Source organism: Hyperolius riggenbachi, chromosome 5 (assembly GCF_040937935.1).
Source record: "Hyperolius riggenbachi isolate aHypRig1 chromosome 5, aHypRig1.pri, whole genome shotgun sequence".
Taxonomy (NCBI): domain Eukaryota; kingdom Metazoa; phylum Chordata; class Amphibia; order Anura; family Hyperoliidae; genus Hyperolius; species Hyperolius riggenbachi.
Genome location: NC_090650.1, coordinates 431120539 through 431141673, shown reverse-complemented (window position 1 = coordinate 431141673; position 21135 = coordinate 431120539). Strand labels below are relative to the sequence as shown.

The window sequence follows — 21135 nt, the reverse complement described above, 5'->3', positions numbered from 1 at the left end:
CGGCGCTTGGGTGGGCGATTCGTTTTTGTGCTTAGTGGTTTTCTAAGCATTTTTCCCGAGCGGTTTTGTAATTAACTCCCTGAGACAAGCCAGGAAGTGAACAGTTTGACCCGGAAAAGAATAAATACAATGTATTTATTCTTAAAAACGCGAACGCAATCGCTACCAAAGCGATTTTGTGAGTGTTGCATTTCTCCTATACTTTCCATTGAAGCAGAATCAACTCAAAAATGGAGCACGCACTGCTTTAATGAACGGACAGCGCACGACCCGCGCTGATATGAACCTTCTCATAGACATTCATTGCACAAGCGTTTGGTGGGAAATTTTAAAAATCGCCCGCGTGTAAAAAAAAAACCCAAAAACGCCTGCAGTATGAACATGCCCTAAGGACGTTTTTGCCCTTTTTTTAAGCGCAGGCAATTTCACATCTGAGCGATTCCTTTCCGATCCGCTCAGAAAAGCACTGCATCATGTACCATTTTTGAGGCGATTTTGCCTCAATGGAAGATATAGGAAAAACACAAAACGCTAGCAAATTCGATTTGTGCAGCGATTGTGTTTGCGTTTGTAAGAATTAATAAATTGTATTTATTCTTTTCCGGGTCAAAGAGTTCACTTCCTGACATGCGTCAGGGAGTAAATTAAAAAACCGCAGTGTAATTGCTAAATGATTCGATGAACGCAAGTTTTGGAAGCCAGTTGAGTGCCTTCTCCTTATTGATGAATAAACTAAAAAAACGCTCTGGAAAAGCACTTTTAACAAAAACACAGCGCCCACCTGAGCGCCGGGAATCGAAAAAAAAAAAGCGCGTCAAAAAACACGCAACGCTAACGCGATTGGACCGCGATGTGAACAAGGCTTAAGGTGGCCATACATCAGGAGACTTGACTTGGATTTGCTTATTATAATCGGAATTGGATGAAAATCAGTGCCGTAAACTGCACGCCTGACCAACAATGCAACCGATTTTTGGCCGAAATTAGTTGCAGATATCGGTTGGACATGTTGCAAGATGTTGGGCCGTTGTGGTCGGTCGGGTGCGCGGCGGTAATGGCAAACAATATCGAGATGAGCCACAAACGGGACGAAATATCCGGTGCAGTTCACGCAATATGTAGATGTATGTAATGTGTGTATTTATACATTACCTGTCTCGTGTCGCGGTGTCTGTCCAACTCCGAATCCCCACTCTTCTGTTAGCCCCACACGCGCTGCTGGTGCATGGTACACCGGTGTGTGACGTGATGTGTGATGTAGGCGGCTATGGAAGGGCGGAGGATCCAGAAGGGCGGGCACCGCGACACAGGACCGGTAACGTATAAATGCACACATGCGCACACATACGTTAGGCAACAGCGGCGAGGAGGCGCTTGCGGCAGGCTTGGACGATTCCCGAGAGATTTCATGCTGAAATTGATTGGGAATTGGCCTGCGGTGTATGGGCTGCCAAACGATCTCTCAGATTCGATCAGAGAGAGATTTGTCTCTTGGTCGAATCTGCCCATCATCGCTAGATGTATGGCTGGCTACCTTTAGGCTACGTTTCCACAGTAGCATTGTGTTTTCACGCAATGTTTATTGCAATGGCCCTGAAAATTAAAAAAAATCCATGGCATTTTACATGCGTTTTATGCATGTTCTGCCTAGTAACAGCCTGACAAGTTCCTTTTTCTGGTAAGAGTACAGACACCAGAATTCACATTTGAATGCTATTTTTTGCATTATATACGAAAAGTTGGATACGGCATGCAAAATTATAGAATGGGCTGTCAGGTTTCATTGCAGCAATAATTACCTATCAGTCCCGGCAAGTGAGCGGGCGGCCAGCGGCTGCACTTTCAGACCTGCTGTCTCCCTTCTTCTCTATGATCCGGCGTCTCATGTGTAAACACTCACCGGGTCATAGGGCTTGATTCAGTAAACGGTGCTAACCCAGTTAGCACGCCTAAAGACTTTGGGCGTGATAACTAGGGTGCTAACCGTTTACTAAATTCACATCGTGCGCAAAGTCCCACACTGAAAACTTTGCGTGCGCACAGCGTGGTCTGCGCCGAAAAGGGTACACCCGATGCGCCTATAAGGTTGCATTGGGTGCGAATTTAACGTCACAAGGTGCGACGTTAAGGTCGCACCCAATGCGACCTTATAGGCGCATCGGGTGCGCTGTTTTCGCGGTGCGCGCACAAAGTTTTGCGTGCGGGACTTTGCGCGCGATGTGAATTTAGTAAAGGGTGCTAACCCAGTTAGCACCCTAGTTATCACGCCCAAAGTCTTTAGATGTGAATTTATCATGCCTAAACTAACTTTAGGCGTGATATAGGACTTTTCACAGGCATGCTAACACTTAGCACGGTTTACTGAATCGAGCCCATAGAGTGGGAGGGAGACAGCGTGCCCGAAAGTGCAGCCGATGCCCATCCGCCGGGACTGATAGGTAATTATACTGCAAAATTTATACTTCCTGGGCCCCAGGGATCAGAGGGGTAATGGCAGGGGAGGGATGGGCTTTGCGCAGGGTGGCCCCAACACTACAGTTTGTTACAGGGCCCCTTAAATCGGCCCTGACTATGGTAGGGATTAGACTGTGCTCCTGTGAATACATTCAGTGATATGACTATGTACTCTGTAAAGTGCTGCAGAAGATGTCAGCGCTATATAAATGGCAAATATGGTAGGACAGTAAGACTATCGCATGGTAGGGATGAGATTGTGAGCTCCTCTGAGGACAGTCAGCGACATGGCTATGTACTCTGTAAAGTGCTGCAGAAGATGTCAGTGCAATATAAATACATAATAATAATATGGTAGGACATTACACTATGACTATGGTAGGACTAGATTGTGAGCTCTTGTGAATACAGTCAGTGACATGAATATGCCTCAGCCAATAATCCAGTATGTGTGCAGCAGTCCCTGTTGGTGGGTGCAGCAACTGTTGGTGAGTGCAGTGTATGGGGTGGGTACAGGCAGAGGCAGCTCCAGCTTCAAATCTTTGGGGAGGCACAAGGGGGGCACAATGGTTGACTGGTAGGGCCCATTTGGGCGATCAAAATCGATGTTTGTATGGCGGGCTTCAGATATTTTTTTTGCCTAACTCAGGCTAACTATTTCAGCAATGATAGGAACCAAATGTAAACATCACAAACAGAGCAGATTGTCCAAATGATGGTGCTATTAATGAAGAAGTTACCCTCAGATGTACTTGGCTAGCTTGCTGGCATGCTTTATTCTTTACTTGCTAGCAAGCTACTCCTGTGTGGACAGATCACAGACAATTTATTCCAGCCCCCAGCCTGTGTCTCACGACTCTACAAGCAAGGGGAGGAGGAAGAGGCAGGATGGAGAGAAACACTGTGTGTGTAATTCTTTATCTTAGTAGCTGAGCATTGCTGGAGATTAGAGCTTGTATTGTACAGACGGGAAATTATGAATAAGGATTATTATCCTGATTCAAAACTTCTTGTCTTTAAAATGCAAGCTCTAGTTTATTGGCTAGTTTAAAAGAAAAACAGTAATATTTCAGCTTGAAAGCTTTCTTCAGACTCTATTCCTGTTGACTGACAATGTTAGAACATACTGTACAATCAGAAGGAGGTAGAGAGATTTTTCATTTTATTTGCATTTACAAGTGTCATCCAGATACATCAATTACATGGGATCTTGCAAGGATCGTGAGGTATTTATGGCAAACGGATGAGACTCTTGCTTTACTTAACGTCTACATAGACTCAGAGTGACATGGAGAGTTTTTACAGACTCATCCTGTTCAGTGTACAATGCAACAACCTTGTATGTAACTGAGCGGGGGTCGGGGGGGGGGGGGCATGGGGGGAGGGGCACAGTGGTTCCCAGGGGCCTTCAGTTCCCCAGTGCAGCGCTGCCCATGGACACAGGTAATGTATACATTTCTCTATTTTTTTATATGTTGGGGGAAACTATGCGACACCAACTACTCTTGTAGCTAGAGTTTACAATTGGCAAGCAGTTTTTAACATACAGTGACAGAAAAATTGCTTTACTTCACCAAAAATAATAGTATTTTTCTTCCAATCAGCTGACTACTAGCTTCAATAATAGGCTTTCTCAGCGCAGCTACACTTAAAGAAAAACAAAAGTTTTAAGAAACTTAGACTTTTTCAATTTTCAGGACAGCATTAGCTATTTTGGGCTTCATTTACCAAAGCTTGTTCCTGTATTATCTCGCCTTACCTGTTTTTCACATTTAATAAAATATTTTAAGCACCAAACAAGTAAAAAAAGTTTTAAAAATAAGGTGAGAAAGGTAATATCAAAGTAAATCAGTAACAACTTATTTTGAATTATTATTTTGCATGGAAAGTGCTGGAAACGTATGTCATAGCTGCCCTTATAATGTATTTCAAACACTGGAGAGGTAGACTGGCACTAGATGCCTAGGCACTGCTGGAAGAAACAGGTGCAGTAATCATGCCACCATCGTGGGTTGTAGAGAGTAACAGAGTCCGGGCACCGACCACAAGCAGTAATGCAGAAGTCACCTTTAATCCATTTCCAGAACACCTGACTATACAGACAGTGTGATGAGCCTGACAGCCGTTTCGCAAGTCAACACTTGCTTCGTCAGAGGCAGAAGTTAATCCTACTTCTGCCTCTGACGAAGCACATGTTTACCTGTGAAACGGCTATCAGGCTCATCACATTGTCTGTATAGTCAGGTTTTCTGGAAATGGATTAATGGTGTTCTGCATTACCGCTTGTGGTTGGTGCCCGGACTGTGTTACTCTCTACAACCCACCCTTATTATGTATGGCTGAAAAAAAAACCTACCTTTACTTTTCAGTCTACAACTATCTGGGATTTTCCAGACAAGACAAGTCCTATACACAGTTGTAATTATGCACGGCCTGAACACAGCTGCGCGCGCCCACACACACCACCGTCACCAGTGCAGCAGTAAAATGCTAGGTGAAAGCCACTCCCTAATCTCCCATTGCAGGCTCACAACACCTACTTTACTCCTTCTGTTCAACTTCTCACTCTTATAGTTAACAGTAGAAAGTGGCTGCTTCAGACTGGATTAGTATGAGTAAGGTCCGCACACGTCCAGCAGAATGACGCGCCTCTTACACTTTGTCCTCCATGCATGAGAGCTTCGTTCTTCTGGGCATGTGCAAGTAAGGCGTGGGTGCGCTTGTCCATGGTCCAGCTTGAGTCCAGAAGAAACCTGTTTAACTGGTATTTATAGTAAAATACCTCCAGTGGAACCTTATGCTGGACTGATAGGCTGCAGGAGGATCCAGGAATCCTCTTTACCATTGAAATACCATCGAATAGCGGGTATAACAGGAAAATTGGGTGCTGGAGACAACTACAAACAACAGGCTCTAGCGTCCTCCACAATTTTTTGTATGCCCAAAAGTCCCTTCTGGAAGTTCCACACAGTGTGGGATCCTTGGAGGCCAACCCTGAAATGCTATTGGAGGCTGTGGGTAGGTGTGTATTCTTGAGATGCCTAGCTCTCTACTCCTCTCTCTTTTTCCTCTCTCCTTTCCCTTTCTCTTCTCCTTTCTCTGATTGTGTGTCCTTTCTAGAAAAGGCAACAGTCTTGCCATGTTGCAATTGTTTGGATGGAATCCTACCTTGTTTTTATAGCCTATCTTTATGGCAGTATGTTATTTTTTTATGTGAGGCCACTGGCAAGTTTCACCAGGCTATATTTTTGCCTGCAACTTCCTGTATGACACGTCTTGCCTTCTCTTTTTTGATGATATGCAACTTGCAAAGGTGGAGTTATGAAAAATGTAATAAAAATTTTGAAGCAGAAATGGAGTAAACTTCAAACTTGTCTCCCTTTCACAGCAGTCCCAGCCCAAATGTGTGTCTATGCTGTGAGCAAATAGATCTATGATAATGTAAAGCAACCCCCTTCCCCATACACATACACCATTATACTATGCCCCCATTGTCTGCACCTGCACCCCTCACACACAAATGGACACATTTGACATGCCCAGAAGAATGGCAGTGACTCTCCTTGTGTGCCGGCACTGCTCACCTCAGCGTCATGTCGTCTGCTTGCAGGATCTTCTTGGTCAATACAGCAGCATTCCTTTCCACACATTTGAAATGCAGCAAACGTTACCTCATGACTGGGGTGTAGAGGATGTAGAGCTTTTTGTTCCGAAACACAGATGCCCTCTTAATATAGCTTTACAATTCCTAAGGGTTGGCAGCAATAAATTGCCTTTTATGTTACAAAATTTTCAATCAACAAAATTGTAATATGCAAATTAGTGGAGTCTGAGTCGGTAGAATCCTACACTGAGGGGTCTGAGGATTTTTGGACCAACTCCACAGCCCTAGTGTCATCTATAATTGGCCTTAAAGAGAACCTGAGGTGGGGTCTAAGAATCCTATTAGCACACAGAGGCTGGGTCTGCATATACTGCCCAGCCTCTGTTGCTATACTGCTGCCTCCCAGGCCCCCCCTGCTCTCTGCTAGCCCCCATAAATCATACCGCAGTGCTAGTGACATGCAGCGTGTCAATAGCAGGCTGTTTACATGCAGACTGTCACTCTCCAACACTCCTCCTCCTCCTCTATATCGCTGCTCCCTGCCTGCGTCCCTTCCCTCCCTGCTGATTGGAGGGAAGGGACGCAGTCTGGGAGTGGCGATATAGAGGAGGCGGGGGAGCGGTGGAGTGACAGTGTCGATCGCACAGCGGTTTGATTTATGGGGGCTAGCAGAGCGCAGGGGGGGGAGGGGGGGACTGGGGGAGACAGTATAGCAACAGAGGCTGGGCATTATGTGCAGACCCAGCCTCTGTGTGCTAATAGGATTCTTAAAACCCACCTCGAGTTCTCTAAGATTAATGGACATATGGCATATATGGTATTGATTGATATATGGTATTGATTTAACCGGGACAAGCCAAATAATGTATTTTGAAGGGTTGTACAACGGTGGCACTTGTTATGTGAAATTTAGAGAGGGGGGGGAAACATGAAAAAAGTGTAATTTTTCCATTTACGCCAACATTTTCTGGTAACATGGATATAAAGATAAACAGTTCTTGGAAAAAATATTTATTACTGAAAGAAATCCAACATTGTCCTGAAAAAAAAAATCTGCATCACTTTCATGGCATAAGTAATAAAATGTTATTGCTGCATGAATAGCGACACAGACAAGATACCAAAACTGTCAGGATTCTCAACATGTAAAAACTTCGGAACCTGAAGTGGTTAAGATAACTTTTCATCCAGGAGGATGTAGAGCAGGGGTCCCCAACCTTTTTGAGCCAGGGGCCCACTATCCCAACCAAAATTTTCTCTGGGGCCCCCCTGGGGGCGAGGGGTGAGTGGGCGTGGCTAGTGTCGGCGGCAGCAGCCCCCCCTTTTTTCCCAGATTCCACAGTATAGCAAGTACAGTTTCCACAGTATAGCAAGTACAGTTAGCCTAGTATAGCAAGTATAGTTACCCCAGTATAGCAAGTACAGTTACCACAGTATAGCCAGTACAGTTAGCCTAGTATAGCAAGTATAGTTACCCCAGTATAGCAAGTACAGTTACCACAGTATAGCCAGTACAGTTAGCCTAGTATAGCAAGTATAGTTACCCCAGTATAGCAAGTACAGTTACCACAGTATAACAAGTACAGTTAGCCTAGTATAGCAAGTACAGTTACCACAGTATAGCAAGTACAGTTAGCCCAGTATAGCAAGTACAGTTACCACACTATAGCAAGTACAGTTAGCCTAGTATAGCAAGTATAGCTACCCCAGTATAGCCAGTAGTTTCCACAGTATAGCAAGTACAGTTAGCCCAGTATAGCAAGTACAGTTACCACACTATAGCAAGTACAGTTAGCCTAGTATAGCAAGTATAGTTACCCCAGTATAGCAAGTACAGTTACCACAGTATAGCCAGTACAGTTAGCCTAGTATAGCAAGTATAGTTACCCCAGTATAGCAAGTACAGTTACCACAGTATAGCCAGTACAGTTACCACAGTATAGCCAGTACAGTTAGCCTAGTATAGCAAGTATAGTTACCCCAGTATAGCAAGTACAGTTACCACAGTATAGCAAGTACAGTTAGCCTAGTATAGCAAGTACAGTTACCACAGTATAGCAAGTACAGTTAGCCCAGTATAGCAAGTATAGTTAGCCCAGTATAGCAAGTATAGTTAGCCCAGTATAGCAAGTACAGTTAGCCCAGTATAGCAAGTACAGTTAGCCCAGTATAGCAAGTATAGTTAGCCCAGTATAGCAAGTATAGTTAGCCCAGTATAGCAAGTATAGTTAGTCCAGTATAGCAAGTACAGTTAGCCCAGTATAGCAAGTATAGTTAGCCCAGTATAGCAAGTATAGTTAGCCCAGTATAGCAAGTATAGTTAGCCCAGTATAGCAAGTATAGTTAGCCCAGTATCGCTGCCCCAGTGTCGCCAGTACAGTTAGCCCAGTGTAGCCTCTCCTCTCTTCCCCCCGCGCGGCCGCCGCTCCTGTTACCTTACGAGCGGGCAGTCGCTTCCTTATGTTCCCCATAGCTCCTCTCCTCTTGCAACACCTCGTATTACAGCAGCGCTTCCCGCACGGCTGCTGTAAGGAAGGGTAGGAAATAGGGCAGCGGCTTCCTGTAGCGGCAATCGCCGTTACCATGGGAACGCTGCCCCGCCTCCTTCCCTCCTTACAGCAGTCGCACAGCAAGCGCTGCTGTAATACGAGATGCGAGAGGGGCTATGGGGAATATAAGGAAGAAAGCGGCCGCCCGCTCATAAGGTATCAGGAACGGCGGCCGCTGGGGGGAGAGGGAGAAAGGCCAGATCCGCCGCGGCCCCCCAGATATCTGCCCACGGACCCCCAGGGGGCCGCGGCCCCCAGGTTGGGGGACCTCTGATGTAGAGTATTATCTTTTTGCATACCCTGATTATGATGTGGGCCACAGAACTTTTGTGATTAAGCTTTTAAATTTGATTTTGAGAGAGAATGATTTCTTTTTTGACAATCCTTTTTTCCTTCAGAGCAAAGGAACTGCGATGGGGTCGAGTGTGGACCCTGTCTATGCTAATTTATTTATGGGGTTATACAAGGAAGAGTTTAATAACACTTCATCCATTGTTCAAAAATATGCCAAATGTTGCTGGTGTTTTATAGATTACATTTTTTTTGTGTTTGGACGGGACCACTCAACTCTGGGAGATTTTATCAGTTCTGTGCATTTGTGAAAAAATTAAATTAATGATTAATTCTGACCTCCTTATGATCTCGTATCTGGATACTATGGTCATAAAGAATAGCAGTAAGTTTGTTACAGATCTTTTTAGAATTTAGATGGATCATAGCTCAATCTTACATTTCAAAACATGTTGTCCAGGCATATGACCTGCAAAGAAAGGGTCTACCCTTAAAAAGGGCCGGATTTGTACTTTTTCCACCCAAGGCCCGCTGTCACCAACCGCCCCCAACATTATCGCTATCTCCCTCTGAAAGATCGCCAGTCGCGGGGTACTGCACATGCACGGCTGCGCACTTCCTTGATCATGCTCCCATGGCTGGCAGCATACTACTCATGCGCAGAATGCTCCCATCCACAGGAGCACAACTGAGGAGGTGCATGGCCAGGGCCGCACATATGTAGTAGCCCAGAACTGGTCTAGTGGGCAAGCTTTTGGATGGGGACAGTGGCACAACTTAACAGATAAGGAGGAAACCAAGGGACCTGTAAGGCTATGAGGGAATGGAAGAAGCCCCTGGTAAGTAAAGTAGAACTTTTCTCCCATCTCAGGTACACTTTAAAGGAAACCTGAGATAAAGTATACGGTTTTATACTTACTTGAGTCTTCCTCCAGCCACCTTGAATCTATCTGCTTAATCACCGTCCTCCTGTTCCCCTCCATTCTCTGCAGTGGAGTCCTTGATCCAGCCCAGTCTTGTGCCACTGCACATGTGTGGTCCCAGGCTGGCCGTGTACACCTTCGAATCGCCCTACATCCTACTGCACAAGTAATGTTGCAGTCTTAGAGAATTGCGCTTGTACAGAACACTCCCACCTATGGAGTGCGATTGACCACAGTGAATCACGACAGGGCCGCTTGGGGAATTTACAGTGTCAAACTGCGAAAGTACAGCTATCAAGCAGATGGATTAAAGGGGGCTGGAGAAAGCTCATAGGCTGTTGCTGCTGTATATATCTGAATAGGAGCTCACAGGGCACAGAGTAGACAGACCCAGAGCAAGAGAGCAACAGCATTGTGCTGGGTACACACGTTTCGATTTCCTGCTCGATTCGATTATTTCCGACATGTTCGATCGGGTTTCGATCATTACAGCCGTCGATTTTGCATACTTAACATGAGTAAATTGACGGCTGTATTGATCGAAACCCGATCGAACATGGCGGAAATAATCGATTGATCCCGCGGATCAAGCGGGAAATCACAACGTGTGTACCCAGCATTAGTCACAGCGTGACAACAGAAGGGATCACAACAGAGGATGGGGACTGGTAAGAAGCCCCCTACGTATAGTTATCTAACGGGGGGAGGGGACACACAATCAACATCAGTCAGACAGTACAGTAATTTCAATGGTGTCCACTTACAGCCTGCAGCCTTTATCTCCCCTGCTGTCAGACCCTCTGGCATCCATCACACACGCTGGAAGCGAGGCGATCGCTGTGCACAGCAGAGAAACTTTTTCAGGGAGGGGGGAAGGAGTCCTTAAGCTGCGCGGTGCCTGGCTGTGCACTAGGATTCTCATGCATAAATCAACCCCAGTGGCACGCGAGACCTCAGACCCTCACATCTACTCCACACTCCTGGCTGGGCTAGCTGACGTCACGTAGCATGTTACGTGACTTGATTGACAGCGGGCAGACAGCGATGCGGCAGTTACCCGCTGTATAGGAAGTCGCCACTGACACTGCCCAGAGCGAGGCTTGAGAGAGAGTCTGTATGCAGGAAGCTGCAGGCTCGTTGTCTCACAGTGCGCTGCTTGTAGCTGGCGACCGCCCCTGCCAGCTGCTCTGTTCACACAGGCTCGGGCGGACAGAGCGGGGCGGCTGCGGACTTGCAGAGTGGGTGAGCGGCTCTTATGGCAGGTGACAGGTGCAGTTAACCTGTCACTCGCCCTTCGGAATGTGGCAAATTCTGTCGCCCTAGTCCCAGGCCTCGGGGGCCTGCCCCTAAATTCGGCCCTGCCCTTAAAGAGACTCTGAAGCAAGTCTAAATTCACATTTTTAACTGTTATTAATGTTAAGCACTATAGCTAGTGCTAAACTGCCGCATCCCCGTGGCAAAACGAGGGGTTTATAGCCCCCAAATCCCCTGTGCAAAATCCACGACTTTCTTGGTCATGGATTTTGCTGCCCATGGAGGCAGAGCTTTGAGCTGCAGCTCTGCCTCCATGCGTGTCAATCTGCCGGCTGATCTCCGCCTCTCCCCGCCCCACTCAGTGAAGGAAGATTGAGAGGGGCAGGGAGAGGTGGCGATCACCAGGGATTGACGCGCAAAGAGGCAGAGCTACAGCCCTAAGCTCTGCCTCAAGCAGGAAGCGCTCCCCGGATTAAGGAGAAGGGATTTGAGAAGTATAAACCCTTCGTTTTGCAGCGGGGACGCAGCGGTTTAGCACCAGCTATAGTGCTTAACATTAATAAAAACGTGAATTTAGACTCGCTTCAGAGTCTCTTTAAGTAATCTTTAAAGAATAACTGTAGAGGAGAAAAAAAGACTAGAATAGGAATCAGATGGAAAATTAATATTTGTATCTATTTATAGTACCATTAACAAAAAGGTGGAGAAATATGTGAGACGCAATTAGAGTGTACTCAGTGATTCGCTGCCCCATATTAGAGAATTTAATCAAACCCCACACTTAAGGCTGAGACACCCCAGAAAAGCTCCCCAAACGCTAGAGGTTTCAAAAGCTCTTCCCAATGTAATGCTGTGGTTTTTTTTTTACAAAACCTCATCGCTCCAGTGTGCATAGACACATAGGATAACATTGGCAGGAGGTTTCAAAAACTCAAACCGCTCATAAAAACTCCTCTGGTGTGCACCAGGCCTTAAAGAGGAGCAGTCAGCCATACTATCTCAGAAAAAAAATACATATATAAGTAGATAAATACTTGCTCTACTTACTTAACAGATGTATTGCACTGTCCACGTTTTGATTTTAGTGATATTGCTGCAGTTAAAAAAAGAGAAAATTCTTGTACCCAGCAGAACACAGGAGGGAAAGAGGCTTCAGCCAATCAGGCTGCATTAGTTAAGTCTGAGGGGAAATAGTGAAGCAAAAAAGGACAACCTAGCATGCCCTGTAAGTTCATTTTTGTGTACCAAATAAGAGTCAGATACTTAAGTTTAGATGCAGAGAAGGCCTTCGATCGTTTACATTGGCCCTTCCTATTTAGAGTTCTTGAACACCAAGGCTTCACTGGCCCTTTTCTTCACCTAATTAACTTCCTCTACTCCTCACCAACAGCATCAGTTAAACTCCCTTTTACCCCCCATTCACCTTTTAATATACATAATGGCACACGGCAGGGATGCCCCCTCTCCCCTCTCTTATTCGCCCTGAGTATAGAGCCACTAGCCTCAGCCATTAGGCAAAACATCAATATTAAGGGGGTTACTCAGGGTAAACATGAATACAAAATATCTCTATTCGCGGATGATATCCTTCTGACCATCGTTGATCCTCTCACTTCACTTCCAGCCCTACATGTTACACTAGCCCTTTACGAATCTCTATCAGGCTTTAAACTAAACCAGGAGAAAACTGAAGCTCTGCCAATAAAAATCACCCCAGATCTCCTCATCTCCCTGAAATCAAGTTTCCCCTACAAATGGCAATCCCATTCCATAAAATACTTAGGAATTTTTTTAACCCCCACGTATACTACTATATATAAGCATAACTTCCCATCTCTTATACAAAAGATTCTACAAGACCTACACAAGTGGACAGCCTATAAGATTTCCTGGCTAGGCCGAATATATGCCCTAAAGATGAATATCTTACCTCGCCTTTTATACCTATTTGAAACCTTACCAGTCCTAGTACCATCCTCCCAATTCAAAATTCTACAATCAGCTTTCGGTAAATTTATATGGAACCATAAAAGGCCAAGAGTCCATAAAACCATACTTCTATCTCCTAGAGAACAAGGTGGTCTTGGGCTTCCACATCTACGTTCCTACTACTATGCCTCACACCTAAGACAACTCCCTGAGTGGTCCAGCCTAAAAGTTCATACAAAATGGGGTCTCATAGAAGCTACCAGCTTGCTACCAATCTCACTAGCATCCTTAATCTGGTCACACTCCACTCCAAAACTTCCCAAACAACAAATGCTACCAACTATCAAATTCACACTACACATATGGCGTACTACAGCTACCATGGCTAAGTTGAAGTCCTCCCCCTCACCACTATGCCCAATACTAGGGAACCCTGGCTTTAAACCGGGCCTCTCAGAATCCTTTATGGCTACCTGGCTCAAAATGGGCTACTTTAACCTCAGCAACTGGATACACCCTCTTACAGGCAAAATCTATACCAGAAACCAACTTGAAGACAAAATGCCCTTTACACCCCAACTAATCATGGGTTACAACCAAACTACGCATTTTTTACGCACCATCATACACGAGCCTGTCTTAACACTCAGACCTACCTCATTTGAACGACTATGTGGTCAAGGGGGCTACCAAAAGAGTTTAATTTCCCAAATCTACATACTACTTATTACCAAATCGGGAACTTGGATACCAGACCATCACTACATGACAAAATGGTCAACCTCACTCTCTACAGTGATATCTATGGAAGACTGGGAGGAGATTTGGGAAAACGCCAAACACTCTTCCATGTGCACACAAATTAAGGAAAATATCTATAAAATTATCTACCACTGGTATCTTACCCCTGAAAAATTGTCAAAAATCTACCCGGGCACATCTGATCTGTGTTGGAAACCAATCCCGGAAGTAAATAGACATACGAATCGCTTAATCACCCATATACTAACCGCCTCTAGACTAGCTATTGCCTCAGCCTGGAAAAACATTGCCCCTTCAAACATATCTGAAGTCATCCTCAAAGTTAACTGGACTAGATCCATGGAACAACTTACAGCCTCACTCAGGGATACTGAACGCAACTTTCACAAAATCTGGGAATCATGGCCTTATGCATCGCCTATTTACCACCCCCCTTGACCACATAAAACAAAAAAAAAAAAATGTCTCATACTCTATTAACATTAGGCCTTTACCTACATACCCATTTATTCAAGCTGTCGATTTCTCTTACAAGTATTGGCTAACCTTTGTGATACCATGCAACTCCATACACAGGACCACAATTTTCTCTTTTTTTGCTCTACAACTGGCTACCACTCCTTACCCCCTTCCTTTTCTCAATATTTTCACACTCACCTCTTTAACTGCTCTCCTTTAACTACAACTAAATACCTATTTGGACGAAGGTCCACTCAGATACTTCAAATGTTGGAATTTCTCTTTTTAGGGGTTATAATAGAATACATATATTAAGCATGTTGTCTCTACTCCCTTGTCAAGTAGCTACAGAAAGACTCCTCCACTTATACCTTAACTATGAGATGTCTGTACATTCTGTAAACATAATCCTGCTCATTCATATGTTCTACTTGACCCTTGTACTGTATTCATTGAGCCTCCGGAAATTCTTTTGATTGTTGTTCTTTCTTAAAAACTTAATAAAAAACAGTATAACAAAAAAAAAAAGAGTCAGATAAACTGGGGGATGATCATTTATCAACAAGAAAAGTAATGGTGATTTTAACTTTTGGATTGCCTGGTTAGCATCCATAGTACCTGTTTACAAGATAAAAATAAAGAATTGATTTTTGATTTTATGCCCGACAGTTACACTTTAACTATGGGCAGACAGTGAGAGTAGTGTAATGCTGGGGATACACGGTACGTTTCTGTACCGTGTATCGACTAGCTGATCCGGTCAGCTGATAATATTCAGCTGGCCCGATCAAGCCACTCGACTCCCGCCCGATCGATCCCCACCGGCGGACAATGGCAGGGAATCGCTGATAAGGAAGCGCCGGCGGGGACGAGCGGCAATCGATCCGCGCGGACGAGCGGGGACGCGGCTGGGGTCGATCCGGCGGCTAATCGACCGCCGGATCAACCCGTGTATTCCCAGCATAAGTCTCTGGGTGGGTGGACAGTTAGTGGTGTAATTCTCTGGGTGGGCAGACAGTGAGTGGTGTAAGTCTCTGGGTGTATGGACAGTGAGTGGTGTAAGTCTCTGGGTGTATGGACAGTGAGTGGTGTAAGTCTCTGGGTGGGTGGACAGTGAGTGGTGTAAGTCTCTGGGTGGTCAGTGAGTGGTGTAAGTCTCTGGGTGGGTGGACAGTGGGGTGGTGTAAGTCTCTGGGTGGGTGGACAGTGGGGTGGTGTAAGTCTCTGGGTGGGTGGACAGTGAGTGGTGTAAGTCTCTGGGTGGGTGGACAGTGGGGTGGTGTAACTCTCTGAGTGGGTGGACAGTGAGTGGTGTAAGTCTCTGGGTGGGTGGACAGTGGGGTGGTGTATATCTCTGGGTGGGCAGACAGTGTTGGTGTAAAGCTGCCCATACATCTAGCAATATAACAAGAGACAGATCAGAGAGAGATTAATCAGAGATCTGCTGGCTGCCCATTCACCACAGGCCGATTCCCAATTGATTTCAGCATAAAATCTCTTGGGAACCAGCCTTGTGATGCAGCTTCCACTATATTCGCCGCTGCCCTCCCCCCAAATATTAATGTGAACACCCATTAAATAATCCCACCTCTCCAGCCGCCACAAGTGTCCGGCTACTCTCTCTTCCCCGTTAGCGTCCCGTGTGGGTGACATGCACATGCCAGTGCTGTACCCGGCAGTCACCTAGGATGCGAATGGAGGAAGCAGAAGCAGCTGGACACTCGCAGAGGCCGGACAGGTGAGAGATTTTATTGCATGGGGGACATTAACATTAGGGGGGGGGGGGGGGAAGCGGCCCGGGGGTTCTGCCCCTTTCATCACTCATCCCATTATCACACGCCGCACACCTGATTGACCACATAGACCCGAGATTTTCCAGCTTGCTTGATCTATACATTTGACCGGTTTCAGCACAAGATCAGTCGAATCGTCAGTTGGGCATGCTTGTTGCGCCACCGATCTTTATCTAATATGATAACGTTATCAATCGGGCCACAAAATCGCCAGGTGTATGGCCAGCTTAAGTCTGCTGGTGGATGGACGCTGTATCAGTCTCCAGAGATAGGAACTGCCTTGGAGAGTTCACCAATTCCCTAAAGGGGCGTATAGATATACTAATTAACAGACTGCAGAAAAATATCATTTAGAATATAATGTAACGTTTAATAGCAATGAGATATAATAACATTCTTTGGTTAGGCAAAAAACAAAGTCTCCTTCAAAGATAATAGGAATGCGTAACATTGTAAAATAAGAGTGTACACGTATCTAAGCATACAAGTACAATTTACTTTAAACAGCACCATTGAATATGCTGGCATTTTATAAATTAAGAAAAATAATAAGAATAATACAAGTATAAGGTATAGAAAGTCATTAGCATAGGACTCACCCAGTCTCTCTAACTGCCCATTCATGGTACAATTGTTTCAATTAGATAATTTTATTCAATTATTCTGTTATATCGAATATAAAGATTTTTCCAACATCTCGGATTGGATTTTTATACAAAATACGGGAAGTTCGTTCGATTTTCTTGACAAAAATAAACAAAAAAAAATCTTTATGATTCAAACGATTTAGTCGAATAAACAGGAAAATCGAACATTTTTATTGTACCATGTATGGTCGCCGTGATGCTGTCCATACACACGGTACAATAAAAATGTTCGATTTTCCTGTTTATTCGACTAAAACAATCAAATCGAAAATAAGCTTTCTTTTCGATCAAGAAAAACGAATGAATATCCAATTTTTTCAATAAAAATTTGATTGGATATATTGGAAAAATCTTTATATTCGATCTAACAGAATAATCGAACAAAATTATCCACATGAAAAAAAAAAGAAGAAAAAATTGTACCGTGTATGGGCACAGTTAGGTTATGAAATATATTTGCTGGATTCACACTGGTCAAAGTTGTATGCTTCTGTTGAATCAACATTTGTACTTGTGCTTAAAGTGTACCTGAGATTGTATAAAAGTAAGAAATTATACATACCTGGGGCTTCCGCCAGACCTCGCCCCCCCCCCCCCCCCCAATCGGTCCATTGTCGACCTCCTGCACCGCTTGGATCCTCCACAATTTGCCCTGGAAAATCCTCCATTTGGCGTGCAGGTGCAGTACAGCTGTGCGCACTCACCCATCACACTCCCGAAGTTGGACGCAAACCACGCCCACGCATGCGTAGTATGCCCCGGACTGGAGGACTTTCCGGGGCAAATTGCAGAGAATCCAGGCAGCACAGAAGGATGGCGAGGGACCTATCAGCCTGGAGGAAACCCCAGGTATGCATCATTTCTTCCTTTTATACCATCTTAGGTTTACTTTAAAACCAGTTAATGGGATTGCTCACACTTACGGTGCATGCAAATTTTGCATGCAAGAAAAGAACACACAGAAGCACAACATCATTTTGCACATTGTATGCATTTTCTCATTGAAAACACGCATATATATATAGCAGAGGGACACCAAGAGCCCCAATAGTGTAATTCGTCTTGGGGACAACAAAATAAATGAGAAGTAAGTCCTTATTTGGACAAGATATTTGTTTCCAAACTGATTTCTAAACAGCTACCGTAAATGTGTTATTTTTTTTAGGTATGACCTTTATGTGAACTTTCCTGTTAAGACTAAGAGGACACTCTCTGGTGTAGGGTCTGACTAGGAGGACACGCTCCGGTGTAGGGTCTGACTAGGAGGACACTCTCCGGTGTAGGGTCTGACTAGGAGGACACTCTCCGGTGTAGGGTCTGACTAGGAGGACATTCTCCGCTGTAGGGTCTGACTAGGAGGACACTCTCCAGTGTAGGGTCTGACTAGGAGGACACTCTCCAGTGTAGGGTCTGACTAGGAGGACACTCTCCAGTGTAGGGTCTGACTAGGAGGACACTCTCCAGTGTAGGGTCTGACTAGGAGGACACTCTCCGGTGTAGGGTCTGACTAGGAGGACACTCTCCAGTGTAGGGTCTGACTAGGAGGACACTCTCCGGTGTAGGGTCTGACTAGGAGGACACTCTCCGGTGTAGGGTCTGACTAGGAGGACACTCTCCGGTGTAGGGTCTGACTAGGAGCACACTCTCCGGTGTAGGGTCTGACTAGGAGGACACTCTCCGGTGTAGGGTCTGACTAGGAGGACACTCTCCGGTGTAGGGTCTGACTAGGAGGACACTCTCTGGTGTAGGGTCTGACTAGGAGGACACTCTCCGGTGTAGGGTCTGACTAGGAGGACACTCTCCGGTGTAGGGTCTGACTAGGACACTCTCCGATGTAAAGTCTGACTAGGAAGACACTCTCCGGTGTAAATTCTAACTAAGACATTCTCTGTTGTAGGGTCTGTTTAGAAGGACACTCTCCGGTGTAGAGTCTGACTCTCCGATGTAGGGTCTGACTAGGAAGACACTCTCCGGTGTAAGGTCTGACTAGGAGTACATTCTCCGGTGTAGGGTCTGTCTAGAACAGGCGTGGGCAAACTTGGCCCTCCAGCTGTTAAGAAACTACAAGTCCCACAATGCATTGCAGGAGTCTGACAGCCACAGTGATGACTCAGAAAGTCAAATGCATAGTGGGACTTGTAGTTCCGTAACAGCTGGAGGGCCGAGTTTGCCCATGCCTGGTTTAGAAGGACACTCTCTGGTGTAGAGTCTGACTCTCCGGTTTAGGGTCTGACTAGGAAGATACTATCCGGTGTAAGGTCTGACTAGGAAGACACTTTCAGGTGTAGAGCCTGACTAGGAAGACACTCTCCGATGCAGGGTCTGACTAGGACGACGCTCTCCAATGTAGGGTCTGACTAGGACGACACTCTCCGGTGTATGGTCTGACTAGGAGGACACTCTCCGGTGTATGGTCTGACTAGGACACTCTCCGGTGTATGGTCTGACTAGGAAGACACTCTCAGGTGTAGGGCATGACTTGGAAGACACTCTCCGATGCAGGGTCTGACTAGGACGACGCTCTCCAATGTAGGGTCTGACTAGGACGACACTCTCCGGTGTATGGTCTGACTAGGAGGACAATCTCCGATGTATGGTCTGACTAGGAGGACAATATCCGGTGTAGGGTCTGACTAAGAGGACACGCTCTGGTCTAGGGTCTGACTAGGAGGACACTCTCCGGTGTAGGGTCTGGCTAGGACACTCTCCGGTGTAGGGTCTGACTAGGACACTCTCCGGTGTAGGGTCTGACTAGGAGGACACTCTCCGGTGTAGGGTCTGACTAGGAGGACACTCTCCAGTGTAGGGTCTGACTAGGAGGACACTCTCCGGTGTAGGGTCTGACTAGGACACTCTCCAGCGTAAGGTTTGACTAGGAGTACACTCTCTGGAGATATAAAACCAATAGAGTACATAACACCAAATAAAACCATAGAATACATAACAGCAAATAGGGGAACACAAATACTATTGACTGCAGGGAAGATATACTGTGTATATTGGCTATATTTCTTAATCAATTAAACAGTTGGGGTGGTGTTACACTTTAGGGGTGTGGGCAGCGGGGTTGGTGTTACACTTTAGGGGTGTGGACAGCGGGGGTGGTGTTACACTTTAGGGGTGTGGACAGCGGGGGTGGTGTTACATTTTAGGGGTGTGGAAAGCGGGGGTGGTGTTACCTTTTAGGGGTGTAGACGGTGGGGGTAGTGTTACTTCTTTCCTGGCTGTAAAGGTTGAGAGGTATGAAAATATGTCTGTACAGAAATGGGCCTCATTCATCTGTCTGCAATAAGAACTGTCTGTGCTGCCTCCTAGCATCTAATCACGTCATTCACCAACTGACACTTGCCATAGTTAAAGGGAACCTGAAGAAAGAAGTATAGTGAGGCTGCTGTATTTATTTCCTTTTAAACAATACCAGTTGCCTGGCTGTCCTGCTGATGTATGTAAAATGCTTAAAAATAGAGGCAGAGGTGGACTTCAGTCCTCCAAGTAGACACAAATTAGTAATGACGGAATATCAAAAAAATAATTTATATATTTTGCAGGAATGACCCTGCTTCGTCAGGCAATAGGGATGGAGTATACAGAGGCGCTTAGCACAGTCTTACACCTGCATTGCTGTATACTCCATCCCTATTGCCTGATGAAGCAGAGTCATTCTTACAAAACGCGTTGTACCGAATCTTGGATCTGTATAAATAAAATGATTTTGTTGATACAACCTCACTACTAATTTGTATCTACTTGGAGGAGGTAAGTCCACCGCTGCCTCCTCTATTCCTAAACATTTTACCTTTTTTTTTTTATCCTACTGGCGACTGTTTGCTTTTACATTGTACAAGTCCACCCTTGGTGGAGGGCTGATACCCCTTTTTCTGATCTACAGAGATCAACTTTTTAACCCTGATTGGGGGCAGGTCTAGCAGGTCCACCTGCTTATACAGTGGTTGCCTGAGTGGTAACCCTCATTTGTGAGTATAACAATACTTACTTATCATTATCTCATCCATAACCAGTACATGCTACACTATATTGGGCTTTTGGTGTCCCCTTTTCTGTATCATAGAGGAGTTGGGGTTGGATGATTTTTGTACCAACACCACAGCCCCGCCTCCATCCAGCCACCTCTGATGGGATAAGTATATCTCTACATGTAACTGCACAAGACTGTGGTGATTGATTATGCACTGGATATGCACTTTACATGTTCGCACACAATTGGAAATTTCTCCTGGATTTATTCAGGGACTTGTACATCGTCTTGTGTACATAGCTTATGAATGGGGTATTCACTGCTGCAACAAATGTTAGATATAACCCATTACACAACCAGCAGTCACCCCTCTGGCCCAAGGGCCCCGATGCTGCAGCAACCTCTGCAACCCCTATTGCTACACCCGTGCCAGCAGTGTCTGAGTGCCTGCCATCTATTCTGTTTATGAGTCTGAATCACACCAGAAACAAGCA

The 21135-nt window shown here is 45.4% G+C and overlaps 1 protein-coding gene across 1 annotated transcript in view; it reads right to left on the bottom strand.

Annotated features, from left to right (window-relative positions):
• Positions 1–21135, bottom strand: part of LOC137519214 (E3 ubiquitin-protein ligase TRIM11-like) — a 138291-nt gene that overhangs the window by 12856 nt on the left and 104300 nt on the right. The window lies entirely within an intron of this gene.